Source organism: Procambarus clarkii, chromosome 38 (assembly GCF_040958095.1).
Source record: "Procambarus clarkii isolate CNS0578487 chromosome 38, FALCON_Pclarkii_2.0, whole genome shotgun sequence".
Classification (NCBI taxonomy): Eukaryota; Metazoa; Arthropoda; class Malacostraca; order Decapoda; family Cambaridae; genus Procambarus; species Procambarus clarkii.
Window position 1 is genome coordinate 26306894 of NC_091187.1, and position 13352 is coordinate 26320245.

Below are 13352 nucleotides of genomic sequence, written 5' to 3' on the forward strand. Positions count from 1 at the left end.
TTTACAGGAGTGGAATCATACATGTCAATGTTTGCGGATGACGCAAAATTAATGAGAAGAGTTGTGACAGACGAGGATTGTAGGATCCTCCAAGAGGACTTAAACAGGCTGCAGAGATGGTCAGGGAAATGGCTACTGGAGTTTAACACCAGTAAATGTAAAGTTATGGAAATGGGATCAGGTGACAGGAGACCAAAGGGACAGTACACAATGAAGGGGAACAGCCTACCTGTAACGATTCGAGAAAGAGACCTGGGAGTGGATGTGACACCTAATCTAACTCCTGAGGCACATATAAATAGGATAACGACAGCAGCGTACTCTACACTGGCGAAAATTAGAACTTCATTCAGAAACCTAAATGAGGAGGCTTTTAGGGCGCTTTACACTGCCTACGTGAGACCCGTCTTAGAGTATTCCGCGCCATCATGGAGCCCCCATCTGAAGAAACACATAAAGAAACTGGAGAAGGTTCAGAGGTTTGCGACGAGGCTTGTCCCAGAGTTACGAGGGATGGGATATGAAGAGCGGCTGAAGGAACTGAACCTTACGACACTAGAGAAAAGAAGGGAGAGAGGAGATATGATAGGGACATATAAAATACTCAGGGGAATTGACAAAGTGGAAATAGATGAAATGTTCACACGTAATAATAACAGAACGAGGGGACATGGGTGGAAACTGGAAACTCAGATGAGTCACAGAGATGTTAGGAAGTTTTCTTTTAGCGTGAGAGTAGTGGAAAAATGGAATGCACATGGGGAACAGGTTGTGGAAGCAAATACTATTCATACTTTTGAAACTAGGTATGATAGGGAAATGGGACAGGAGTCATTGCTGTAAACAACCGATAGCTAGAAAGGCGGGATCCAAGAGTCAATGCTCGATCCTGCAAGCACAAATAAGTGAGTACACACACACACACACACACCTACCCACCCACCCACCCACCCACATGCACGCACGCACGCACGCATACACACACACACACACACACACACACACACACACACACACACACACACACACACACACACACACACACACACACACACACACACACACACACACACACACACACACACACGTACGTTTAGTATCCCCTTGGATACTAAAGGAAGGAGCAGAAGAACTGTGCCTGCCACTCTCTATAGTGTATAACAAATCACTGGCAAGAGGGGAACTGCCAGAAATTTGGAAAGCAGCTAATGTAGTTCCGATATACAAAAAAGAGGATAGACAGGAGGCACTGAACTAAAGGCCAGTGTCCCTCCCTAACCTGCATACCATGCAAGTTGATGGAGAAGATTGTGCGAAGAAAGCTAGTGGAACATCTGGAGCAAAAGAACTTTGTAACACAGCATCAACTTGGGTTCAGGGATGGCAGGTCCTGCCTCACAGGGTTACTTGAATTCTACGACCAGGCAACAAAAATAAGGCAAGAAAGAGAAGGGTGGGCAGACTGCATATTTTTGGATTGTCAGAAAGCCTTTGATACAGTACCACACAAGAGGCTAGTGAAAAAGCTGGAGATGCAGGCTGGAGTGAAAGGGAAGGAACTCCATTGGATAAAGGAGTACCTAAGCAACAGGAGACAACGAGTCAGTGTGAGGGGTGAGGCCTCAGATTGGCGAGATGTTACAAGTGGAGTCCCTCAGGGGTCAGTCCTTGGACCTATACTGTTTCTGATATATGTAAATGATCACCCAGAGGGTATAGACTCGTTTTTCTCAATGTTTGCTGATGATGCAGAAGTTATGAGGAGGATTGAAACAGAGGATGATAGTAGGAGGCTACAAGATGACCTAGACAGACGGAGTGAATGGTCCAACAAATGGCTGTTGAAGTTCAACCCGAGTAAATGCAAAGTAATGAAACTAGTCAGTGGAAAAAGGAGGCCAGACACAGGATACAGAATAGGAGATGAAGTACTTCATGAAACGGAAAGAGAGAAAGATCTAGGAATTGATATCACACCAAACCTGTCTTCTGAAGCCACAAAAAAAGAATTACGTTTGTGGCGTATGCGAGGCTGGCTAACATCAGAACTTCCTTCAGGAACCTGTGTCAGATGTGAGAAAGGCTGTTGGCTCGGACGGAATCTCACCATGGGTATTGAGAGAGTGTGCAGGAGCACTCTGCTTGCGACCCTCCATATCTTGATGATATCTTGAGATGATTTCGGGGCTTTTGTGTCCCTGCGGCCCGGTCCTCGACCAGGCCTCCACCCCCAGGAAGCATCCCGTGACAGCTGACTAGCACCCATGTACCTATTTTACTGCTAGGTAACATGGGCATAGGGTGAAAGAAACTCTGCCCATTGTTTCTCGCCGGCGCCCGGGATCGAACCCGGGACCACAGGATCACAAGTCCAGTGTGCTGTCCGCTCGGCCGACCGGCTCCCTAATGTACCGGCTCCATAGTGTACAGTAGATCACTGGAAATGGGAGACCTTCCAGAAATATGGAAGACTGCTAATGTAGACCCAATATACAAAAAGGGTGACAGACAAGAGGCACTGAACTACAGGCCAGTGTCCTTAACTTGTATACCATGCAAGGTGATGGAGAAGATCGTGAGAAAAAACCTAGAAACACATCTGGAGAGAAGGGGACTTCGTGACAACCCATCAACATGGGTTCAGGGAGGGCAAATCTTGCCTTACAGGCTTAATAGAATTCTACGATCAGGTGACAAAAATTAAGCAAGAAAGAGAAGGATGGGCAGACCGCATTTTTTTGGATTGCCGGAAAACCTTTGACACAGTACCCCATGAAAGGCTGTTGCATAAGCAGGAGACACTGGCAGGAGTAATTGGTAGGGCGCTCCGGTGGATAAGGGAGTACCTAAGCAATAGGAAGCAGAGAGTTACAGTGAGGGGTGAGATCTCAGATTGGCGTGAAGTCACCAGTGGAGTCCCGAAAGGCTCTGTACTCGGACCTATCCTGTTTCTGATATACGTAAATGATCTCCCAGAAGGAATAGACTCATTTCTCTCTATGTTTGTTGACGACGCAAAAAATATGAGAAGGGTTAAGACAGAGGAGGACAGCTTGAGGCTTCATGAAGACCTGGACAAGCTGTAGGAATGGTCGAACAAATGGTTGTTATAGTTTAAACCAAGCAAATGCAATGTAATAAAGATAGGTGTAGGAAGCAGGAGACCAGATACAAGGTATCATTTCGGAGATGAAATACTTCAAGAGTCTAAGAGAGAGAAAGACCTGGGGATTGATGTCATGCCAGACCTGTCTCCTGAAGCTCATATTAAAAGGATAACATCAGCGGCATATGCCAGGTTGGCTAACATAAGAACGGCATTCAGAAACTTGTGTAAGGAATCTTTCAGAACTTTGTATACCATATATGTCAGGTCAATCTTGGAGTATGCGGCTCCAGCATGGAGTCCATATATAGTCAAGCATAAGACTAAACTGGAAAAGGTTCAAAGGGTTGCCACCAAACTAGTACCCGAACTGAGGGGTATGAGCTACGAGGAGAGACTACAGGAATTAAACCTCACGTCACTGGGAGACAGAAGAGTTACAGGGGACATGATCATCACATACAAGATTCTTAGAGGAACTGACAGGTAGATAAAGACAGGCTATTTAGCACAAGGGGCACAAGCACTAGGAGACACAGGTGGAAATTGAGTGCCCAAATGAGCCATAGAGACGTTAGAAATTTTTTTCAGTGTCAGAGTAGTAGACAAATGGAATGCACTAGGAAGTGACGTGTTGAAGGCTGACTCCATACACAGCTTCAAGTGTAGATATGATAGAGCCAAGTAGGCTCAGGAACCTGTACATTAGTTGATTAACAGTTGAGAGGCTGGGACCAAAGAGCCAGAGTTCAACCCCCGCAAGCACAATTAGGTGAGTACACACACCAGGAAGCAGCCCGTGACAGCTGGCTAACTCCCAGGTACCTATTTACTGCTAGGTAACAGGAGCATCAGGGTGAAAGAAACTCTGCTGGGAATCGGTTTCTCGCTGGCGCCGGGAATTGAACCCCTGACCACAGGATCACGCGCCCAGCGTGCTGTTCACTCAGCTACCGGCCCCCGCTTGTGTGTGTGCGTGTGTGTGCATGTGTGTGAGCGTGTATGCATGCATTCGCATAACTACTCATAGTTAATTAATAGTTTGGGATAAAAATTTGGATAAAAAGATATTTATTCTAAGGGAATCAAACTTTGTTACCATTTGTTTTTTGTTTGTCATATAATGACAAAGTACAACATATATATTAGAACAAAATAAGCACTAAGAAATATATATTATAGGAATTAAAACCCACAACAGACAACAACGCCAACACTATTCTGAATATATATTTTCAGTACATCTACATATAACCTGTATAAGGTGACAAGGACATGCTGATTATAAGTGTAAAAACTTTAGTCTCCGTGGTGTAGTGGTAAGACGCTCGCCTGACGTTCCGCGAGCGCTTTGTCATGGATGGGTTCCTATTCTGGCCGGGGAGGACGTTTTGTCACGGGTTCCTATTCTGGCCGGGGAGGACGTTTTGTCACGGGTTCGTATTCTGGCCGGGGAGGACGTTTTGTCACGGGTTCGTATTCTGGCCGGGGAGGACGTTTTGTCACGGGTTCCTATTCTGGCCGGGGAGGACGTTTTGTCACGGGTTCCTATTCTGGCCGGGGAGGACGTTTTGTCACGGGTTCCTATTCTGGCCGGGGAGGACGTTTTGTCACGGGTTCCTATTCTGGCCGGGGAGGACGTTTTGTCACGGGTTCCTATTCTGGCCGGGGAGGACGTTTTGTCACGGGTTCCTATTCTGGCCGGGGAGGACGTTTTGTCACGGGTTCCTATTCTGGCCGGGGAGGACGTTTTGTCACGGGTTCCTATTCTGGCCGGGGAGGACGTTTTGTCACGGGTTCCTATTCTGGCCGGGGAGGACGTTTTGTCACGGGTTCCTATTCTGGCCGGGGTGGACGTTTTGTCACGGGTTCCTATTCTGGCCGGGGAGGACGTTTTGTCACGGGTTCCTATTCTGGCCGGGGAGGACGTTTTGTCACGGGTTCCTATTCTGGCCGGGGAGGACGTTTTGTCACGGGTTCCTATTCTGGCCGGGGTGGATTTACTGGGCGCAAATCCTTAACTGTAGCTTCTGTTTAACTCAACAGTAAAATGGATACTTGATTGTAAAAACGATTCTTCGTGGAGGTCGTATTCCAGGGACTTGCCCGAATCGCTACGCGTACTAGTGGCTGTACAAGAATGCAAACACTCTTGTATATATAAAAAAAGGAACTGTACATCATTTTTTAAACACTGTGTTCTCTATTCTTCCACTATATTATACCAAAAACTAGGCTAGTTGGACGTACCGAGAGTGTCAGAGATGAAGAACGTGTCCTCCCCTGCGAGATAACCCAGCAACACTGAGCTCTGTCAGAGTGACTCAGCTGAGTCCTAGGCATGTAAAGGTGCCAGTTTACCTTTCTCTAGCCTTGGTTCAAATTTATTAATGATTTATTTACAGTGAACTCGCTAACACAACGAGTGTAAAATTGATCTTGACCTTCACTGAAAACACAATTCATCGTTATATTCGTCTCGTAGTCGCTGGTTCTATCTGGCAGTATCACAAGAGATCAATGTTTAGCTGTGTGGCACATTACCGTTGTGTAATTTATCCTCAACACAACAGATAGTGAACGAAACCAATAAGCAGTTGAATATCATAAAAATCATATTAACAACTATTCGTGTCGTTTTTGGGGACTAGCCCTCAATAAATGTCCATTTGAAAATAGGCGCACTGCTTTGATCGTACGTTTTATTGTTATTTTATTTTATTTAGGCCTGAAAACTGAATGGCGAGCGCTCTGAATTCGTAGTCCTAAGGTTCCGGGTTCGATCCCCCGGTGGAGGCGGAAACAAATGGGCAGAGATTCTTTCACCCTGATGCCCCTGTTCACCTAACAGTAAATAGGTACCTGGGATTTAGTCACCTGCTACGGGCTGTTTCCTGAGGGTATGTAACAAAAAAAGGAGGTCTGGTCGAGGACCGGGCCGCGGGAACGCTAAGCCCTGAAATCATCTCAAGATAACCTCTCAAGATAGATGGACTAACGTTGATAAATCCAAACTCTGCAGTTTTACTTTAAATTTATAAGGGTTGCATAGTTCAGTTGTGGAGGGTAGAGCGACGGTCTCGTTTCATGCAGGTCGGAGTTCAATCCCGGACCGTCCTAGTGGCTGGGCACCATTCTTTCCCTCCCTCATCCATATTATTCCCATCACGCTGGTTAGTTTGCTACCCGGAGCGTTGTGGAGTCTGCATTAGCTAGTGCTAGCACACCTCAGATAGACTAATTAGTAGCATATCTACAGCCTCACGAGTATTAATTAACTCACTGCAAAGTTTTAAGTTGGCTATGGGATGTTGACTGATCTAATACTAGACATTATGTAATAAAATGTTATAGATGTTTTTTTCGGTGTTTACGTATATTTATTATTCAGGACTAAATGATTCATTATCCAACCCCTTCATTAACATCTACTTGCTATAAACACGTAACGAAAGTGAACCCAGATCATGGTATCCTAAAAAATATAGTTATACAAAATAATTTTCTTTATAATGAAATACATTTCCGATGTTTAAATTGGGAATTCAGCATTTTACAATTTTAGTGTTTTGCAATTCAGATTTCAGATTTTATACAGATTTCACACATGGTCCTTTGTCGACGAGCGTGAAGCTCCAAGCCAAAACAGCCACCATGTTGGTCACTTTTTTCTTTTTTTATTAACACATTTAGGTACATCTGCATTTGTGCAGCTGCCCTAGACTATATAGGGTAGTACAGTGTTTAAAAAAAACTAGCTACGTGATGATAAAATCCCCATCACACAGGTAAAACCTTCGTAAGTACCTTCATGAATCCGGCCCCTTGTTGTTAAAAACAGTTAAAAAGTTTTATTTGTATTGATCACTTTAAGTAAGTTTAAGTGTTTTGTTTTTTAATAATTTTCCTTTCTTTGATTGGCAATTATATTCAGTATGAGTTCTTTGTTTACCAGTTATTTGATTGTGATTTCTGTTTTTTCTTTTAGATCTGATGATGAATACGAGAAGTATTCAAAACGTTATGCATTTTAAAGTAAAGAATCTGAAACAAGATGTTCAGTATATCCCTGGTTTTCCTATTCATCTTAAATATATATATATATATATATATATATATATATATATATATATATATATATATATATATATATATATATATATATATATATATATATATATATATATATAAGCCTATACTTGCATAAACCACAAGTGAAGATAAACAATCTTTGGACAACACTCACCAGTGGGACTCGAACCCAGAAAGCACAACTACCTTCCAGTAGCTGGCATAACTAGTATGCTTTAACCCACTACGCCATCAGACCTTACAAAAGAAGTAGATAGTTCGAGATATATATATCTCAAACATCTCTACCTCCCGAAGGCACCAGATGAGTGAGGGGTCAGTCTGCAATTTTCGTCAAGCCACTGTCAATGTGAGAGAACTCGTGTCCAGCTTATAAGCCTATACTTGCATAAACCACAAGTGAAGATAAACAATCTTTGGACAACACTCACCAGTGGGACTCGAACCCAGAAAGCACAACTACCTTCCAGTAGCTGGCATAACTAGTATGCTTTAACCCACTACGCCATCAGACCTTACAAAAGAAGTAGATAGTTCGAGATATATATATCTCAAACATCTCTACCTCCCGAAGGCACCAGATGAGTGAGGGGTCAGTCTGCAATTTTCGTCAAGCCACTGTCAATGTGAGAGAACTCGTGTCCAGCTTATAAGCCTATACTTGCATAAACCACAAGTGAAGATAAACAATCTTTGGACAACACTCACCAGTGGGACTCGAACCCAGAAAGCACAACTACCTTCCAGTAGCTGGCATAACTAGTATGCTTTAACCCACTACGCCATCAGACCTTACAAAAGAAGTAGATAGTTCGAGATATATATATCTCAAACATCTCTACCTCCCGAAGGCACCAGATGAGTGAGGGGTCAGTCTGCAATTTTCGTCAAGCCACTGTCAATGTGAGAGAACTCGTGTCCAGCTTATAAGCCTATACTTGCATAAACCACAAGTGAAGATAAACAATCTTTGGACAACACTCACCAGTGGGACTCGAACCCAGAAAGCACAACTACCTTCCAGTAGCTGGCATAACTAGTATGCTTTAACCCACTACGCCATCAGACCTTACAAAAGAAGTAGATAGTTCGAGATATATATATCTCAAACATCTCTACCTCCCGAAGGCACCAGATGAGTGAGGGGTCAGTCTGCAATTTTCGTCAAGCCACTGTCAATGTGAGAGAACTCGTGTCCAGCTTATAAGCCTATACTTGCATAAACCACAAGTGAAGATAAACAATCTTTGGACAACACTCACCAGTGGGACTCGAACCCAGAAAGCACAACTACCTTCCAGTAGCTGGCATAACTAGTATGCTTTAACCCACTACGCCATCAGACCTTACAAAAGAAGTAGATAGTTCGAGATATATATATCTCAAACATCTCTACCTCCCGAAGGCACCAGATGAGTGAGGGGTCAGTCTGCAATTTTCGTCAAGCCACTGTCAATGTGAGAGAACTCGTGTCCAGCTTATAAGCCTATACTTGCATAAACCACAAGTGAAGATAAACAATCTTTGGACAACACTCACCAGTGGGACTCGAACCCAGAAAGCACAACTACCTTCCAGTAGCTGGCATAACTAGTATGCTTTAACCCACTACGCCATCAGACCTTACAAAAGAAGTAGATAGTTCGAGATATATATATCTCAAACATCTCTACCTCCCGAAGGCACCAGATGAGTGAGGGGTCAGTCTGCAATTTTCGTCAAGCCACTGTCAATGTGAGAGAACTCGTGTCCAGCTTATAAGCCTATACTTGCATAAACCACAAGTGAAGATAAACAATCTTTGGACAACACTCACCAGTGGGACTCGAACCCAGAAAGCACAACTACCTTCCAGTAGCTGGCATAACTAGTATGCTTTAACCCACTACGCCATCAGACCTTACAAAAGAAGTAGATAGTTCGAGATATATATATCTCAAACATCTCTACCTCCCGAAGGCACCAGATGAGTGAGGGGTCAGTCTGCAATTTTCGTCAAGCCACTGTCAATGTGAGAGAACTCGTGTCCAGCTTATAAGCCTATACTTGCATAAACCACAAGTGAAGATAAACAATCTTTGGACAACACTCACCAGTGGGACTCGAACCCAGAAAGCACAACTACCTTCCAGTAGCTGGCATAACTAGTATGCTTTAACCCACTACGCCATCAGACCTTACAAAAGAAGTAGATAGTTCGAGATATATATATCTCAAACATCTCTACCTCCCGAAGGCACCAGATGAGTGAGGGGTCAGTCTGCAATTTTCGTCAAGCCACTGTCAATGTGAGAGAACTCGTGTCCAGCTTATAAGCCTATACTTGCATAAACCACAAGTGAAGATAAACAATCTTTGGACAACACTCACCAGTGGGACTCGAACCCAGAAAGCACAACTACCTTCCAGTAGCTGGCATAACTAGTATGCTTTAACCCACTACGCCATCAGACCTTACAAAAGAAGTAGATAGTTCGAGATATATATATCTCAAACATCTCTACCTCCCGAAGGCACCAGATGAGTGAGGGGTCAGTCTGCAATTTTCGTCAAGCCACTGTCAATGTGAGAGAACTCGTGTCCAGCTTATAAGCCTATACTTGCATAAACCACAAGTGAAGATAAACAATCTTTGGACAACACTCACCAGTGGGACTCGAACCCAGAAAGCACAACTACCTTCCAGTAGCTGGCATAACTAGTATGCTTTAACCCACTACGCCATCAGACCTTACAAAAGAAGTAGATAGTTCGAGATATATATATCTCAAACATCTCTACCTCCCGAAGGCACCAGATGAGTGAGGGGTCAGTCTGCAATTTTCGTCAAGCCACTGTCAATGTGAGAGAACTCGTGTCCAGCTTATAAGCCTATACTTGCATAAACCACAAGTGAAGATAAACAATCTTTGGACAACACTCACCAGTGGGACTCGAACCCAGAAAGCACAACTACCTTCCAGTAGCTGGCATAACTAGTATGCTTTAACCCACTACGCCATCAGACCTTACAAAAGAAGTAGATAGTTCGAGATATATATATCTCAAACATCTCTACCTCCCGAAGGCACCAGATGAGTGAGGGGTCAGTCTGCAATTTTCGTCAAGCCACTGTCAATGTGAGAGAACTCGTGTCCAGCTTATAAGCCTATACTTGCATAAACCACAAGTGAAGATAAACAATCTTTGGACAACACTCACCAGTGGGACTCGAACCCAGAAAGCACAACTACCTTCCAGTAGCTGGCATAACTAGTATGCTTTAACCCACTACGCCATCAGACCTTACAAAAGAAGTAGATAGTTCGAGATATATATATCTCAAACATCTCTACCTCCCGAAGGCACCAGATGAGTGAGGGGTCAGTCTGCAATTTTCGTCAAGCCACTGTCAATGTGAGAGAACTCGTGTCCAGCTTATAAGCCTATACTTGCATAAACCACAAGTGAAGATAAACAATCTTTGGACAACACTCACCAGTGGGACTCGAACCCAGAAAGCACAACTACCTTCCAGTAGCTGGCATAACTAGTATGCTTTAACCCACTACGCCATCAGACCTTACAAAAGAAGTAGATAGTTCGAGATATATATATCTCAAACATCTCTACCTCCCGAAGGCACCAGATGAGTGAGGGGTCAGTCTGCAATTTTCGTCAAGCCACTGTCAATGTGAGAGAACTCGTGTCCAGCTTATAAGCCTATACTTGCATAAACCACAAGTGAAGATAAACAATCTTTGGACAACACTCACCAGTGGGACTCGAACCCAGAAAGCACAACTACCTTCCAGTAGCTGGCATAACTAGTATGCTTTAACCCACTACACCATCAGACCTTACAAAAGAAGTAGATAGTTCGAGATATATATATCTCAAACATCTCTACCTCCCGAAGGCACCAGATGAGTGAGGGGTCAGTCTGCAATTTTCGTCAAGCCACTGTCAATGTGAGAGAACTCGTGTCCAGCTTATAAGCCTATACTTGCATAAACCACAAGTGAAGATAAACAATCTTTGGACAACACTCACCAGTGGGACTCGAACCCAGAAAGCACAACTACCTTCCAGTAGCTGGCATAACTAGTATGCTTTAACCCACTACGCCATCAGACCTTACAAAAGAAGTAGATAGTTCGAGATATATATATCTCAAACATCTCTACCTCCCGAAGGCACCAGATGAGTGAGGGGTCAGTCTGCAATTTTCGTCAAGCCACTGTCAATGTGAGAGAACTCGTGTCCAGCTTATAAGCCTATACTTGCATAAACCACAAGTGAAGATAAACAATCTTTGGACAACACTCACCAGTGGGACTCGAACCCAGAAAGCACAACTACCTTCCAGTAGCTGGCATAACTAGTATGCTTTAACCCACTACGCCATCAGACCTTACAAAAGAAGTAGATAGTTCGAGATATATATATCTCAAACATCTCTACCTCCCGAAGGCACCAGATGAGTGAGGGGTCAGTCTGCAATTTTCGTCAAGCCACTGTCAATGTGAGAGAACTCGTGTCCAGCTTATAAGCCTATACTTGCATAAACCACAAGTGAAGATAAACAATCTTTGGACAACACTCACCAGTGGGACTCGAACCCAGAAAGCACAACTACCTTCCAGTAGCTGGCATAACTAGTATGCTTTAACCCACTACGCCATCAGACCTTACAAAAGAAGTAGATAGTTCGAGATATATATATCTCAAACATCTCTACCTCCCGAAGGCACCAGATGAGTGAGGGGTCAGTCTGCAATTTTCGTCAAGCCACTGTCAATGTGAGAGAACTCGTGTCCAGCTTATAAGCCTATACTTGCATAAACCACAAGTGAAGATAAACAATCTTTGGACAACACTCACCAGTGGGACTCGAACCCAGAAAGCACAACTACCTTCCAGTAGCTGGCATAACTAGTATGCTTTAACCCACTACGCCATCAGACCTTACAAAAGAAGTAGATAGTTCGAGATATATATATCTCAAACATCTCTACCTCCCGAAGGCACCAGATGAGTGAGGGGTCAGTCTGCAATTTTCGTCAAGCCACTGTCAATGTGAGAGAACTCGTGTCCAGCTTATAAGCCTATACTTGCATAAACCACAAGTGAAGATAAACAATCTTTGGACAACACTCACCAGTGGGACTCGAACCCAGAAAGCACAACTACCTTCCAGTAGCTGGCATAACTAGTATGCTTTAACCCACTACGCCATCAGACCTTACAAAAGAAGTAGATAGTTCGAGATATATATATCTCAAACATCTCTACCTCCCGAAGGCACCAGATGAGTGAGGGGTCAGTCTGCAATTTTCGTCAAGCCACTGTCAATGTGAGAGAACTCGTGTCCAGCTTATAAGCCTATACTTGCATAAACCACAAGTGAAGATAAACAATCTTTGGACAACACTCACCAGTGGGACTCGAACCCAGAAAGCACAACTACCTTCCAGTAGCTGGCATAACTAGTATGCTTTAACCCACTACGCCATCAGACCTTACAAAAGAAGTAGATAGTTCGAGATATATATATCTCAAACATCTCTACCTCCCGAAGGCACCAGATGAGTGAGGGGTCAGTCTGCAATTTTCGTCAAGCCACTGTCAATGTGAGAGAACTCGTGTCCAGCTTATAAGCCTATACTTGCATAAACCACAAGTGAAGATAAACAATCTTTGGACAACACTCACCAGTGGGACTCGAACCCAGAAAGCACAACTACCTTCCAGTAGCTGGCATAACTAGTATGCTTTAACCCACTACGCCATCAGACCTTACAAAAGAAGTAGATAGTTCGAGATATATATATCTCAAACATCTCTACCTCCCGAAGGCACCAGATGAGTGAGGGGTCAGTCTGCAATTTTCGTCAAGCCACTGTCAATGTGAGAGAACTCGTGTCCAGCTTATAAGCCTATACTTGCATAAACCACAAGTGAAGATAAACAATCTTTGGACAACACTCACCAGTGGGACTCGAACCCAGAAAGCACAACTACCTTCCAGTAGCTGGCATAACTAGTATGCTTTAACCCACTACGCCATCAGACCTTACAAAAGAAGTAGATAGTTCGAGATATATATATCTCAAACATCTCTACCTCCCGAAGGCACCAGATGAGTGAGGGGTCAGTCTGCAATTTTCGTCAA

General features: G+C 43.8%; 1 protein-coding gene across 1 annotated transcript in view; it reads right to left on the bottom strand.

The window, feature by feature from the left end:
* The window catches only part of LOC123771972 (retinol dehydrogenase 11), a 138669-nt gene extending 133238 nt beyond the window's left edge, over nucleotides 1-5431 (bottom strand). The window contains exon 1 of the mRNA XM_069337895.1: nucleotides 5357-5431. The gene's annotated coding sequence lies outside the window, so the exon portion shown is untranslated. The remainder of the gene's footprint in view (nucleotides 1-5356) is intronic.
* Between the last annotated feature and the right edge of the window lie 7921 nt (nucleotides 5432-13352).